Here is a 17,003-nt window from a genome sequence, read left to right on the forward strand (position 1 = left end):
GTTTATAAATATTGCCGTAATGAAAATAGGGGCTACCCGTGCTGCCCGTTAAGGAAGTAACGCAACTACCCACCTAGTCATAAAAACATTTGCCGGTGGTTTGACCTAAGTAGTACTTAATCTGGCAACGTCGCTTTTCATTGATTGTGTGCGCGTGTATATGTGTGTCAAATATGCCGTCTACAGCTCATCAGCGGTATCAGTGAATTTATTTTAAGCGCCAGTTCGATATGCCTAAAGAAAAGAGCCAAGATTTTATTGGAAAGGTAAAATATGTCGTGTGAACAAAAAACGAAGAATTATAAAACATATAATAGCCTGCACGAGCTGTCACATACGTTGAAATTTCAAAATGCGCGCTCATAACCTCGAATATGCGACGTTGCAATATATTTAGAGAGGGTCCGAAAATTCGCTATTAGTACTTTTTATTGTTTTTATTATTCCTATCATAAGTCACCTTTGAATATTTTTAAGCTGGATAAATGATTCTGAGTATTTCATCTCTCTGCTGTTTATATTTCATTCTGATCCATCCATCAATTACGGAGATATAAAGAATAATGTGCAGCTAACTCCGTCATTTCTCATAAGAGACCTTGTTGAAGTGGCTTGTAAAGATATAAAAAGGATTACAAACATCTCGCGTAAAAACCCACCTCGGATCGTAAAAATTTGTATGAGTTCTTTTTACATTATAATCCAACATTCTGCCAAGTTTGGTATTTTTCTGTCCATCAATTCTATTTCCTGCGTTACTTCCTTTTAAAGTGTCGGTCTTCTCCGGGTAGTCCAGTAAAAGAAGGTCTGAACCCCATGTTTTCGATAACCAGAATGCGTTTTTGCTAAAAAATCAAGTTTTAAGTGCTGATTAATATTTGAGGACAATCAAGGTACTCACCCCCCCCCCCCCCCCCGGTTGGCGTGGAAAAAATTAAAAATTACCCTCGGAAACGGGTTTTTCCAAAATAACTCGAAAAATACTCGAGATACGATATAGAGCATTTGGAACAAAATTGTAGAGCGTAAAATCTTCTACAAAAAAGGTCTGAACCACTTCACCCCTATTTCGAACCGTTCATCCCTCAGACGCGTTCGAAAACGCGAGGTGAAAAAAAAATGTAAAAACAAATTGAAAGCAATTTTTTTTGAATTGTTCGGTCTTGTTGAATGTCTATACTTGTTTGATCTTCGACTATAATTTTTTCACCCCTTCGGTAAGCAATTTTCAAGAATTTACGGCTTAAAATTGATCCTGGCGTTTTTCCTAATTGATGAATATATTTATTTTTTTACATAATTTTTATTAGAATATTTCCAACAATTTTCGTAGGAAACATTTTCACGTATCTCTGACAACTTCGAAGTTAAACGCAACTTTATATTTTTTACCCTTCCGAGAAGGCTGTATCGGAGAACCCCTGGTGAGAGAGAGAACAATATGCCTGCGTCCGTGCCGCTCGCACGCATAACCGCCTCTAGCCGACTCAATGCGCTTTGAATTCGACGTGTAGACGGTTAGAGCGTCAGCACGTAAAGATAAACAAATTGTCGAAGGACTTGATCTACGTAAAAACTTACTTCAAAATTGATTTCTGATTATGTCACTGAGCCATTGATTATTGTATGAGCCCATTATATATTTACTATAGGAATAGATGTAGATACACGAGCCTACTTCACTTCAGCTACTTAATTATTGCTATCCCAACAGGAATAACATTTTTTAGATGATTAGCAACGATACACGGAATAAAAGTAAATTATAATCCAATTAATTTATGATCATTAGGATTGCTCGACTTATCATTATGCCTAATCAAAATATGTAAGCAAATATCGTTTTTTTTTTCTACGTATCATTTATATTAAATTGAAACTGTACGAAAGTTTTCTTTTAAAAAAAGTACTCTGGAATTTTCTTTTATGCCAGCGTTCTATGGAATTTTCAACTTGCCGTCCCATGTTCCCGTGTTAAATCTCAGCATCTACGTGGGCAAACTTTTTTTTTTAATTAGAAAAAATTGTCGATATTTTCCTTCACAAAATTCGTAAGTTTCAAACTCGAAAAGTAGTAAATAACCTAGCTGCCATACGCCCTTAATAATTAATACTATATTCAAATGCATTAATAAGTGTACGAAAAGTTTTTGAGTTAGATAAACCAGTTTATTTAGTGAAAAAATATTAATATTGTGATATTAAATCGTTGAAATTTTTATATAAAGAATACTGAACGCAACAGTTTCTCTCGATGCTCGTGTTGACGAAAGGGGCCCACTTGAGACCAACGTCTCGCTTTCGGCGACGCGAGCTGTTTATCTGAGGCGATAAGTGGCTAGGACAAAGGGCTAGTGAGCCCCACGAATCGCTAAGGGATCGACGCTTCGACCAGCGAGGCGACGATCACTTCTCGATAGAGTTCCAAACGAACAACATCGTCATCTTGAGCTCATTATCACTTGTTGCTTACGACTCTACGTAATTTTGTACTGATTATCAAATATAACTTACTTACGCTGATAAATATTTCGGCATTTCTTACAATACTGAATATTGATAATGCTGATAGAGAATTTTCGTATATTTACGTAGAAAAAATATTTTTCAATAAAGTTTTGTCAATGACATCTTAAAAAATATAAATTTTCACATCATTGAAGGAGGACAGACTTCACGAATTTAAATTTCATTAGAGATTCTCAGATTAACAATAGTTGCAATCAATCTCTTGAATTTCATAATTATCTTCGTTCGTTTCTTCGACTTCGTCGTCCTCTTCTTGATTTAGATCATATGGATAGATATTTTCTTGCCGGACAGGCAGAATTTCTTTATTATTTACCGAGATATTAATAATGGTTGAATAATTAAAAATTTACACGCAAACGGAGCTTCTATATTTTTTATTTGTATATATTCACATATTGAACGAGCAATATTTTTTAGATCATTTAATTTTAAACCCACTTGAATAACAGGAACAATTTTTAATCTTAATTACAATATCAATTTTATATTTAATATTAACAATAATATTCATATATAAGATATATAAGATAATAATAAGAATCTATTAAACAAACAAAATATTGAAATTATTTGAACAATAACCCCTTCAATATTATTAATTGAGTCAATAAGCATAATCCTAAAAGTGAACCAAAATTTCATATTGAAGTATTATTTTATGGTGTTGGTAAGTCTACCAAATTTCCATTTATAATTTTTAGTAAATTATTTTTTAAACGTCAAAATAACATTAAAATGTTTTTCGTAATGATCCTAAATTGATATTAGGAATTTTTACAACAATAATTAGTCTAATAAATAAATAATTAATTATTGTAAATGAAATAATAAAATTAGGTTTATTAAATAATTTATTTAATGATATTGTAGTTAAAAATTTTTTGTTTAATTCTTCACCCTGATACACAAGGTACAACAAATAAAGTATACTTTTTTAAAAATTTTATTTTTCAAAATATTTCAAATTTCTATCAATATACAATTAAACTATAATTAAAATTATTTTTTCTTTTAACAATACTAAAATTCAAAATTTAATAAAAATATTTTTATTAGTAAAAAATTTTTAAATAAGAAAAATAATTCATTAATTTCAAATTAAGTTGAATTAAACAACTATTTAATTTGTTGTAAATAAAAAATTTTTTCTCAATAATTTGAATTCTAAATACACTTTCCAGTATATTTACTTTGTTACGACTTATCCCATTTTATAATGAGAGTGACGGGCGATTTGTACATATTTAATTCTTAATTCAAATAAATATAATTTTAAATTTTAATAAATTTTCAAATCGAATTAATAGATAAACTCCTGCTGTTACTAAATTTGGAGAATGAAATAACGAAGATACAGGAGTAGGGGCTGCTATTGCTGCGGGGAGCCAAGAAGAAAAAGAAATTTGAGCACTTTTAGTAAATGAAGCTATCAAAATTATTAAAGTAATTATTACTATAAAATAATTAGATTTTAAAACCTCTATATAAAAATAAAAATTTCAACCACCAAAATTCATTATTCAAAAAATCGATAATAATATAAAAATATCCCCAATACGATTAGAAATAACAGTTAATATACCAGCATCAAAAGACTTAACATTCTGATAATAAATTACTAAATAATAAGAAATTAATCCCAACCCATCTCATCTTAATAAAATACTAATTAAATTTGGACTAACAATTATAACTATAGCAGCTGCATTTCTAGGATATGTTTTACCTTGAGGACAAATATCTTTTTGAGGAGCGACTGTCGTTACAAATCTTCTTTCAGCTATCCCTTATTTACGAGAATTCTTAGTACAATGATTATGTGGAGGATTTTCTATTAATAATGCCACATTACACGATTTTTTACTCTTCATTTTATTATTTCTTTTATTATTACAATAATAGCAATTATTCATATAATGTTTCTTCATCATACAGGATCAAGAAACCCTTTAGGAACTAATAGTAAATATGGAATGCCCATTGTATTTTTTCGATGGCTACGCCTCTGGCAAACCTAACCGGACTGTCTCTGGCAGTTTACAGAAGGGAATTTTTCATGTAAAATGAAAAATAAACGTGATAATGCAATAATACAATTTCACCCCCTTTTTCGGGGCTCAATCGAAGAATATCGATACTAAGGAAAAATTTGCAAAGACCCAAATTGTAGGAAATTTAATTCCAAACAACTTTGACGATTACCAATTTTCGTTTAAAATTTAAAGTAAACGAGTTATTCAGTAAACAAAAATTCATCCTCAAATTTAAGATTCCTTGTCTACAATTTCTAGATCTTTTTGTACTTCATGGGCACATATAATATTCTAAATTATTTCAGGTATGTTGTAAATGTGCAAGGAGTAAATGCATTACAGCTGTCTGTGTATGTAAGAAAGTTGGGCTACACTGCAGTCAACTCTGCAAATACTGCACTGACGAGGATGACTGTCTGAATCAACCAGTGGCAGCCACAGATGAGCACGCAGAGGAGGAGACGAATGTTGAAATGGACTCGGATGAAGAAATTCTGCCTGTTCGGCAAGAAAATATCTATCCATATGATCCGAATCAAGAAGAGGACGACGAAGTCGAAGAAACGAACGAGGATAATTATGAAATTCAAGAGATTGATTTCAACTATTATTAATCTGAGAATCTCTAACGAAATTTAAATTCGTGAAGTCTGTCCTCCTTCAATGACGGGAAAATTTATATTTTTTAAGATGTCATTGACAAAACTTTATTGAAAAATATTTTTTCTACGTAAATATACGAAAATTCTCTATCAGCATTATCAATATTCAGTATTCTTTATATAAAAATTTCAACGATTTAATATCACAATATTAACATTTTTTCACTGAATAAACTGGTTTATCTAACTCAAAAACTTTTCGTACACTTATTAATGCATTTGAATATAGTATTAATTATTAAGGCCGTATGGCAGCTAGGTTATTTACTACTTTTCGAGTTTGAAACTTACGAATTTTGTGAAGGAAAATATCGACAATTTTTTTTAATTAAAAAAAAAAGTTTGCCCACGTAGATGCTAAGATTTAACACGGGAACATGGGACGGCAAGTTGAAAATTCCATAGAACGCTGGCATAAAAGAAAATTCCAGAGTACTTTTTTTAAAAGAAAACTTTCGTACAGTTTCAATTTAATATAAATGATACGTAGAAAAAAAAAACGATATTTGCTTACATATTTTGATTAGGCATAATGATAAGTCGAGCAATCCTAATGATCATAAATTAATTGGATTATAATTTACTTTTATTCCGTGTATCGTTGCTAATCATCTAAAAAATGTTATTCCTGTTGGGATAGCAATAATTAAGTAGCTGAAGTGAAGTAGGCTCGTGTATCTACATCTATTCCTATAGTAAATATATAATGGGCTCATACAATAATCAATGGCTCAGTGACATAATCAGAAATCAATTTTGAAGTAAGTTTTTACGTAGATCAAGTCCTTCGACAATTTGTTTATCTTTACGTGCTGACGCTCTAACCGTCTACACGTCGAATTCAAAGCGCATTGAGTCGGCTAGAGGCGGTTATGCGTGCGAGCGGCACGGACGCAGGCATATTGTTCTCTCTCTCACCAGGGGTTCTCCGATACAGCCTTCTCGGAAGGGTAAAAAATATAAAGTTGCGTTTAACTTCGAAGTTGTCAGAGATACGTGAAAATGTTTCCTACGAAAATTGTTGGAAATATTCTAATAAAAATTATGTAAAAAAATAAATATATTCATCAATTAGGAAAAACGTTAGGATCAATTTTAAGCCGTAAATTCATGAAAATTGCTTACCGAAGGGGTGAAAAAATTATAGTCGAAGATCGAACAAGTATAGACATTCAACAAGACCGAATAATTGAAAAAATATTGCTTTCAATTTGTTTTTACATTTTTTTTTCACCTCGCGTTTTTGAACGCGTCTGGGGGATGAACGGTTCGAAATAGGGGTGAAGTGGTTCAGACTTTTTTTGTAGAAGATTATTGTCGAGTATTTTTCGAGTTATTTTGGAAAAACCCGTTTCCGAAGGTAATTTTTAATTTTTTCCACGCCAACCCGGGGGGTGAGTACCTTGATTGTCCTCAAATATTAATCAGCACTTAGAACTTGATTTTTCAGCAAAAACGCATTCTGGTTATTAAAAACATGGAGTTTAGACCTTATTTTACTGGACTAGGCGCGCTCCCCGAAGAGGGAGCCTTCAAACTCCCGTGGGGCTCGCCGGGCAGATTCTCCTGCGGGCCCGACGGGAGTAAGCGAGTCGAGTCGACCCCGAGAACACCAACAGTCAGTGAGGTTCCTGGAGAACGATGCCTCGTCCTCTGGCCCCCCACCGCCGAGGAGAGCCCAGTAGTCGAATTGACTGCCCCCGAACTTCGTAATAAAAAAGGGAAATTTTTCCTTGACACGGGTTCCTCGTCTAGTTTAATCAAACTTACAAGGGGAATATACGGTCGACGGATTTTTGTAATTTTTTACACTTATAGTGCAGAAAGGTCTAGACGCAAATAACAAATCCCCAAAGCCACAGAGCTAGATATCCAAAAGTTTTCGAAAAAATGAATTTTGAAAAATGTAGGAAAATTATGAGCGAGGGATATACGCTGAAGTTAAAACACACGACAAGGAGGCTCGTGGCTCACCGGGTAACGCACGAGTCTAGTATTCCGTAGATCGCTGGATAGAGTCCCAATGATGAACTTTTTTTTGTCCAACTCTTTCAACGCCTATACCCACATCACTTACATCAGAATGTTTATAATGAATCAACTTTTGTGTACAAAAATCAAAAATATGACGTAAGAAAGCTGTTTATTTTATATTTTTCCTCAATTCTAATTAACTTACAGTCGAAAATAATCATTACATTATATGGTGTGTTTCACGTTTCCGTTCAATTAATTAGGCGCAGTTCTGCAAACGCTTTATAAAATTTTTCACCTGCCGAAAAAAATATACATCACACGGCTGGACCAACGGGGTGCACTTTGAAGGAATAATCTTTACAGTGCACATCGGTAGACGAGCTTCGTCTTTAAAAATTTCGTCGTACATCGCGGTATTCCTCTGTCCTTCCCAAGAATCAATAAGTAAGAGAAACTTCTTCTCTCCAACGTATGGCTTTAATACGTCTACTAAAAAATCCTTGTAGAGTTTTGTTGTCAAATTTCCGGACCTCGATGAGGTGACGACGACATTTTTATATTTTCGGAGATACTCGTCCACCTTTTTTTGTACTCTGGGCCCGAATGAATCGGTTGGCTCTTGTAGGCATATGAACACAAGGGGTAATAATTTTCCAGATAAAGTGACTGCGTATCGCACCGTATATGAATGCGTCTCCTTATTCATATTCTTTTTATTCACAAGAACTGCCTTCGATCCCTGGGTCGCAAGAGTTCTATCAAAGGTAGACTGATATTGGCAGCCTGAAACATATTCATAAACAATAAAAAAGATATTAATTTCACAAATGATCATACTTTAATTGATCATAAAGCATGAGATTGTTTAAATACCTATTTGGTCTGTATTAATTAGGAAATCGCGGTCGAAATTGGGTATCAGGTGACGAGTTTGGATTCTGAAGTCTTCGGCGGGAGCCAACGTTTCTTCTATCGTTGTCGTTTCTCGTTCTGTTACGAATTTGGTAATTTTTTGTTGGCGTATTCTATGCCTCCTTTTGAATTTCGCCACCCACGGCTCGGAGGCTTTGAAGTCGAAGTCTTTAAATTGACTTGCAACAGCTAAAGCCCACTGCTGCAAGTTGCGGGTAGTGACTTGCTGGTGGTTTTCCCAAGCTTCTTTGAAGCGATCTTAGGTCCAAGAATCAACGACCGCAAATTTATCAAACAGTGTTCCGCCCTTCTTGATGTGCTGTTCCCATTTTGCCAAATCCTCGTAACGTTTTAAGCGATGGCATCCTTTGCTTTGCAGACTTTTGAGTCTCCAGCCCGGATGAGTATTGGCTATATTAACAGCTTTTATTTTATAGTCCAGTGAAATGGTTTCATTCGACCTATTTGTTCTTTTTTCTTCCGGTTCGTAATCTTCGTCGTCAGAAGAATCGTCACTTGGAATTTCTTGGTAAGCGTTTTCCTCGTCAATTTCATCAAACATAATCAATTCATTGTCCATTATAAACTTCTTCTCATATTGTGTTTCAATCGTAAACTCATAAATATCTTCTGCCAGCAGCATTGCTTCATCATTAATTTGCGCTGAAGATTGTGCTGCCATGAGATTATTTTGCACAAGGAGGTTCTGGTAATACAGAAAGGCATCTTTCATGCGTAATTTTGTAGATTCACTACACAGACTATCTGCTGCAACGTCTTCTTCTTCTTGTACCGTCGAAGGGCTAGGAACATCAACTGATTCGATGTTCGACATTGAAATTCTCTTTCGTACACTGTGTTTAGAAATACGTCTTGATAAAGCAAAGTAGCTGTGTGAAAAAAGTAATGGAAGAGAGACAGGTTCGAATAAATGAAACGTGGATACGAGAATACTTGAAGGCGACTATGTCACGAGATCGTTGCTTTATATTAGACTTATTACATACGTATCGCTCCGCGTGGCGGGATCAACTGACTTGAGATTCGAATCAGCCAGACGAAAACGGTATCGACGCGACGTACAGTCGGAGTAGAAAACGCGAATTAACATTTTTATCACGTCTAGTTTGTACAACCGTCCGTTTCACGACACGTCCTCTTCTCCCCTCTGACGATAAGGGTCCGCATAAGTCTTTTGTGGAGTAGCAGCTGACCCAAACAGAGAAACTCAACGGCACGAGAGGAAAAAGAGAGGTAAGCTAGAGATAATATACCTGCGTTTCTAATTTAGGCCAGGCGGCAAGTAATGTAAACCGTAAAAAAATGTTGGCAAAGCTTTTATTGTTTTAAATGGTTTATTAGGGTGTGATTATCAAGAATTTAGGTTTTCCCCACACCCTTAAGGCCCGCGTCGATCTCAGTGAGGCTACAAAGGTACATATTTTTGGTTTTTCGGTAATATCTCGTTTTCTCTTTATCGTACGGCCAAAACAGTCCTATTTGAAATTAAAGGTGACAAAATTCTGTACAAAATAATTTTGTATTATTTTTTCATGGGAGTTACAGTTTCGGAGTAGTAGCGGCGCGAATTTGTGCGAGTTTTGACAAATGCAGTAAATATCGATTCTTGCTTACCGAAATTCACTCTTCTTTCGGGCTGGTGACGGTTAACAATATAAATAAGCACATATTAGTAGTGTATATATGAGAGTTCTAAATGAAAGATGGCGGCGCTCTCCCCTAGCCCCCCCCCCCAAATCCGTGGCGCTCGCCTTAGGCCCACTGACCCCCCCCCCCCCCCCCCCCCCGCCCGCCGAATCCGCGGCGCTACCACCCCCCCCACCGTTTTTGAAGGATTTTTCAAAATTACCGGAGAAGTTCTCCAACCGCTGCTCGAATTTATACTAAAGGACTCGCACCCACCCTCCACCGAGCAAAACCCAGCCGGCCAATCATTCGTAGAGCATGCACCACGTGACGTACAGACAAAAGAGTGACGCGGGGGAGGCGGTATAAGCTAGGCGAAAATTTTCTCAAGAGCTCGCCAGCTTTCCGTTGCATACCCCACGCTAATATGGTTGGGGATGTGCAGGCTCGGACTTGTTCGCTATGAAGAGTCGTAAAACCCAAAACTGTGTGTACACATACCAGCCGGTCAGGAGCGGGCAAGACAAGATTTTTCTTACACCAAACACTGCTCGCTACCTGGACTTCGTTGACCGATTTCCATTGCATGCTTGGGAAACTATACATTGCTACTTTACTCACAGCATTTGCGCAGATTTTTATACTTAGGTGGGCATCCATCGTAGGCGGCGGTGGGTTCGTGGAGAGGGGGAGGGGGAGAGGGTGAAAACCTGTTCCAACACGCTTTTAGGTAAGATGTAGCTGCGGAACTGGGTGATTTCAAACGAGCAATAAACCGCAAAAATTTATGGATGGCGGGGGCGGGGACTGCGGACCCCGCCGTCTTTGACGTCATTTTTTTACATGAATTTCATCATCTCTGCAGAGCCGGGAGAGAAATAATACCCAAAAATAAAAAAATTATACAAAGTTCAGCTCATATCAACTTCAAAGTCATGGCAGTCGAAGCGTATATGGGACTTGCGGAGCAGATGGAGGGGACGTACAATTTGCTGAGAGAGCAACCACCCGGAGAAGAGAATGACGCTGTCATCAATCATTGGGCTGATATTGGAATTGCGAATATCCAAGTTCTGCGCGATATTTCCATGCAACGAGGAACAACCGTTGGTGCGAAAATACGGATCCAACATACGATCGCACTCCTGCAATCTTGGGTGACGAAGATCAAGCAGAATTCCATTTAGAGTCATTGGGGGGCTATTCAGATTTATATTTAAAGACCGATGTTCTTTTGCTTGCCGATATTTTCGAAAATTTCCGCGCCAGCTGCTTCAAAACATACGATTTAGATCCGTTGCAGTACTACACTGCACCGGGACTTGCTTTTGACGCGATGTTCAAGCATACTAATGCAAATTTGCAACTTTTAGACAACCCTGAAATGGTGTTATTTATTGAAAGAGCCATTCGAGGGGGCGTAGCGCAATGTTCTAATCGACACGCTCGAGCTAATAATAGATTCATGGGAAAAGATTTTGATCGGTTCGTTCGAGTGGGAGTATCAGCACATCGATATAACGAACCATCCGGACGATTCGCCGATCTGTTACTTTCTGGAGGTAGATTTGGACTATCCTGTGGAACTCCACGAGGATCACAAAGACTTACCTCTTTGTCCCGAACATTTTACTCGTCCAGGTAGTAAAAATGCCAAACTCGCGACCACCCTTCACCCCAAAACAAAGTATATATTGCACTATAGAAATTTGAAACAGTGTTTGAGTTTAGGATTAAAAGTAACGAAAGTGCACAGAATTTTGAAGTTTGCACAATCTCCATGGCTCGAGCCTTACATCACGCTCAATACAGACATGCGTAAGCGGTCTAGGAATGAATTTGAGAAAAACTTCTACAAACTCATGAATAACGCTGTGTTCGGCAAGACTATGGAGAATGTGCGAAATCATAAAGATGTTAAATTGGTTACAAAATGGGAGGGAAGAGGTGGTACGAGAACGCTTATTGCCCGAGCAAACTTTCACAGCTGCACCATATTTGGCACTGATATGGTTATCATTGAAATGAATCGTGTCAAAGTTCATTTCGCCAAACCTATTTACGTCGGCGCATCAATTGTAGATCTGTCAAAAATCTTTCTCTACGATTTCCACTATAATTATATTAAAACCAACTTTTCGAATAAACAAGCTAAATTGATGTATACCAACACAGACAGCCTTATTTATCAATTCAATGTGCCTAATATCTACGATATCATCAAACGTGATGTAGATACAATGTTTGATACCTCTGACTATCCGCCCGACAATGTGTATGGTATTCCCCTTAAAAACAAAAAACAACTAGGGCTAATGAAGGATGAAAATAATGGTAAAATTATGACAGAGTTTGTGGGACTGCGAGCAAAGCTGTACACATTTACTACGATGGGTGAGGATGGGGAAAAATATGACGGTGGCGTAAAAGTGAGTAAGCGCGCCAAGGGTGTAAGAAATTCATCGATAAATAGCATCACATTTGATGATTATAAGCGCTGTCTGACGGCTCACCAAGAGTTGACTCTTCCACAGTGTTTAATACGCAGCAAAAAACACGAAGTAAGCACGATCGTACAAAAAAAATTGGCTCTGAGTTGGCAGGATGACAAGCGGCAATTGATACCTGGACAGACCGACACCGTACCTTGGGGGTTCGTCCCAGCCCCCCAATAGCTATAGGATAAACTGTAAACGTAGAATTGATGTAAATATTTGATGTTTGACGCCTCGAACGATCCACCGTCGGGCGGAAACGTTTTACAATCAATACGATATTTAATGGATTTGAAGTTTCAAAATGCGAATTCATATACTCAACAATTGTTTATTTATTCATTATTAATATATCAAGCAATTATTCATATTTATTGGTTTACTACGAGAAAAGTTTTCAGAAAATGAAAAAAATTTTTCAGAAAACGAAAAAAAGTTTTTAGAAAATGAAAAAAAGTTTTCTGAAAACGAAAAAAAGTTTTCAGAAAATGAAAAAAACTTTTCAGAAAACGAAAAAAAGTTTTTAGAAAATGAAAAAAAGTTTTCTGAAAACGAAAAAAAGTTTTCAGAAAATGAAAAAAAAATTTCAGAAAATGAAAAAAAGTTTTCAGAAATGAAAAAATGTTCTCCAAAAAATAAAATGTGTAATTATCGTATGGAAAAATTGCATATTGTCATTATTATTATCATCATCATCATCATCATCATCATCATCATTATTATTATTATTTTTATTATTATGATAAATAAAAACAGACATGTAACATAATTTGTATGTATTTTCCGAATTACAATAAAAGATTTTGAATATACAAATATTTCCACATTTTATCTCCTTTGTACGCACATGTGCCATACTCTGTACTAAGAAAATAATGATAATAATAATAATAATAATAATAATAATAATGATGATGATGATGATGATGATGATGATGATGATGATGATGATGATGATGATGATGATAATAATAATGACAATATGCAATTTTTCCATACGATAATTACACATTTTATTTTTTGGAGAACATTTTTTCATTTCTGAAAACTTTTTTTCATTTTCTGAAATTTTTTTTTCATTTTCTGAAAACTTTTTTTCGTTTTCAGAAAACTTTTTTTCATTTTCTAAAAACTTTTTTTCGTTTTCTGAAAAGTTTTTTTCATTTTCTGAAAACTTTTCTCGTAGTAAACCAATAAATATGAATAATTGCTTGATATATTAATAATGAATAAATAAACAATTGTTGAGTATATGAATTCGCATTTTGAAACTTCAAATCCATTAAATATCGTATTGATTGTAAAACGTTTCCGCCCGACGGTGGATCGTTCGAGGCGTCAAACATCAAATATTTACATCAATTCTACGTTTACAGTTTATCCTATAGCTATTGGGGGGCTGGGACGAACCCCCAAGGTACGGTGTCGGTCTGTCCAGGTATCAATTGCCGCTTGTCATCCTGCCAACTCAGAGCCAATTTTTTTTGTACGATCGTGCTTACTTCGTGTTTTTTGCTGCGTATTAAACACTGTGGAAGAGTCAACTCTTGGTGAGCCGTCAGACAGCGCTTATAATCATCAAATGTGATGCTATTTATCGATGAATTTCTTACACCCTTGGCGCGCTTACTCACTTTTACGCCACCGTCATATTTTTCCCCATCCTCACCCATCGTAGTAAATGTGTACAGCTTTGCTCGCAGTCCCACAAACTCTGTCATAATTTTACCATTATTTTCATCCTTCATTAGCCCTAGTTGTTTTTTGTTTTTAAGGGGAATACCATACACATTGTCGGGCGGATAGTCAGAGGTATCAAACATTGTATCTACATCACGTTTGATGATATCGTAGATATTAGGCACATTGAATTGATAAATAAGGCTGTCTGTGTTGGTATACATCAATTTAGCTTGTTTATTCGAAAAGTTGGTTTTAATATAATTATAGTGGAAATCGTAGAGAAAGATTTTTGACAGATCTAGAATTGATGCGCCGACGTAAATAGGTTTGGCGAAATGAACTTTGACACGATTCATTTCAATGATAACCATATCAGTGCCAAATATGGTGCAGCTGTGAAAGTTTGCTCGGGCAATAAGCGTTCTCGTACCACCTCTTCCCTCCCATTTTGTAACCAATTTAACATCTTTATGATTTCGCACATTCTCCATAGTCTTGCCGAACACAGCGTTATTCATGAGTTTGTAGAAGTTTTTCTCAAATTCATTCCTAGACCGCTTACGCATGTCTGTATTGAGCGTGATGTAAGGCTCGAGCCATGGAGATTGTGCAAACTTCAAAATTCTGTGCACTTTCGTTACTTTTAATCCTAAACTCAAACACTGTTTCAAATTTCTATAGTGCAATATATACTTTGTTTTGGGGTGAAGGGTGGTCGCGAGTTTGGCATTTTTACTACCTGGACGAGTAAAATGTTCGGGACAAAGAGGTAAGTCTTTGTGATCCTCGTGGAGTTCCACAGGATAGTCCAAATCTACCTCCAGAAAGTAACAGATCGGCGAATCGTCCGGATGGTTCGTTATATCGATGTGCTGATACTCCCACTCGAACGAACCGATCAAAATCTTTTCCCATGAATCTATTATTAGCTCGAGCGTGTCGATTAGAACATTGCGCTACGCCCCCTCGAATGGCTCTTTCAATAAATAACACCATTTCAGGGTTGTCTAAAAGTTGCAAATTTGCATTAGTATGCTTGAACATCGCGTCAAAAGCAAGTCCCGGTGCAGTGTAGTACTGCAACGGATCTAAATCGTATGTTTTGAAGCAGCTGGCGCGGAAATTTTCGAAAATATCGGCAAGCAAAAGAACATCGGTCTTTAAATATAAATCTGAATAGCCCCCCAATGACTCTAAATGGAATTCTGCTTGATCTTCGTCACCCAAGATTGCAGGAGTGCGATCGTATGTTGGATCCGTATTTTCGCACCAACGGTTGTTCCTCGTTGCATGGAAATATCGCGCAGAACTTGGATATTCGCAATTCCAATATCAGCCCAATGATTGATGACAGCGTCATTCTCTTCTCCGGGTGGTTGCTCTCTCAGCAAATTGTACGTCCCCTCCATCTGCTCCGCAAGTCCCATATACGCTTCGACTGCCATGACTTTGAAGTTGATATGAGCTGAACTTTGTATAATTTTTTTATTTTTGGGTATTATTTCTCTCCCGGCTCTGCAGAGATGATGAAATTCATGTAAAAAAATGACGTCAAAGACGGCGGGGTCCGCAGTCCCCGCCCTCGCCATCCATAAATTTTTGCGGTTTATTGCTCGTTTGAAATCACCCAGTTCCGCAGCTACATCTTACCTAAAAGCGTGTTGGAACAGGTTTTCACCCTCTCCCCCTCCCCCTCTCCACGAACCCACCGCCGCCTACGATGGATGCCCACCTAAGTATAAAAATCTGCGCAAATGCTGTGAGTAAAGTAGCAATGTATAGTTTCCCAAGCATGCAATGGAAATCGGTCAACGAAGTCCAGGTAGCGAGCAGTGTTTGGTGTAAGAAAAATCTTGTCTTGCCCGCTCCTGACCGGCTGGTATGTGTACACACAGTTTTGGGTTTTACGACTCTTCATAGCGAACAAGTCCGAGCCTGCACATCCCCAACCATATTAGCGTGGGGTATGCAACGGAAAGCTGGCGAGCTCTTGAGAAAATTTTCGCCTAGCTTATACCGCCTCCCCCGCGTCACTCTTTTGTCTGTATGTCACGTGGTGCATGCTCTACGAATGATTGGCCGGCTGGGTTTTGCTCGGTGGAGGGTGGGTGCGAGTCCTTTAGTATAAATTCGAACAGCGGTTGGAGAACTTCTCCGGTAATTTTGAAGAATCCTTCGTGTGAAAACAAACGTTTTTGATAAAATGAGCTGTGAGAAAGAAAAAAAAATCGGTATTCATTTGAAAAATCTCAAGACTTCAACGAGTTTATATTTTTTGTGAGTATTTTATAGAATACACATATATATGTATATGATGCTACGCCAATCCTCTTACGATACTGTGAATGTTGATTTGAATTCCGTAATGATTATCGCATTTGATTAGTATGTTAACAAAGTTTTTTCGATTTGTTTTAACTTTCCTCTATTCCCTATCATCGTATCCATAAAAATTCTGGAAAAATTTTAGAATCGTATTAAAAAAATATGAACGGATGAAAAAGAGGATCATCAGACTCCCCACCCAATTCATCACCACGATCGCCAACTTATAAGCGGGTGTGCAGAGAGGTGACTTACGACGAGGAGGATGATGATGAAATGATCGATAGTGATGCCGATACGCTGATTATCGACACCGAGCAATGTAGTGACAACAGTGCTGGTGATGATGATCGCGAGTTTGAGCAAAATTTGGCTGGCGAGCATCATCATCATCTAGAATCATCGCCATCACCGACTGATGCGGAGGATGAGGAGGATGAGGAGGAGGATGAGGGGGAGGCGGAGGTGGAGGGTGTTTGGAATGGCGGTGATGGTGATGACGTACGCATCGGATTCGGTTTACTTCTGGATCAGATTGATGAAATCCGTCAAATGCTGGGAGACATCGATAGAGCTGACGATGATGGTTATTATTCGGACGAGGATCGGTGTGTAGCACTAAACTAAAATATTTTACTTGTTAAAATTTAGAATAAGATAATTGAGAATAGAATAAGAATACTAAATGTAATTGATGTTAAATAAAAAAATTGTTCAAAGCATTCAAAACGCCATTT

Source organism: Neodiprion lecontei, chromosome 1 (genome assembly GCF_021901455.1).
Source record: "Neodiprion lecontei isolate iyNeoLeco1 chromosome 1, iyNeoLeco1.1, whole genome shotgun sequence".
In the NCBI taxonomy this organism is placed as follows: domain Eukaryota; kingdom Metazoa; phylum Arthropoda; class Insecta; order Hymenoptera; family Diprionidae; genus Neodiprion; species Neodiprion lecontei.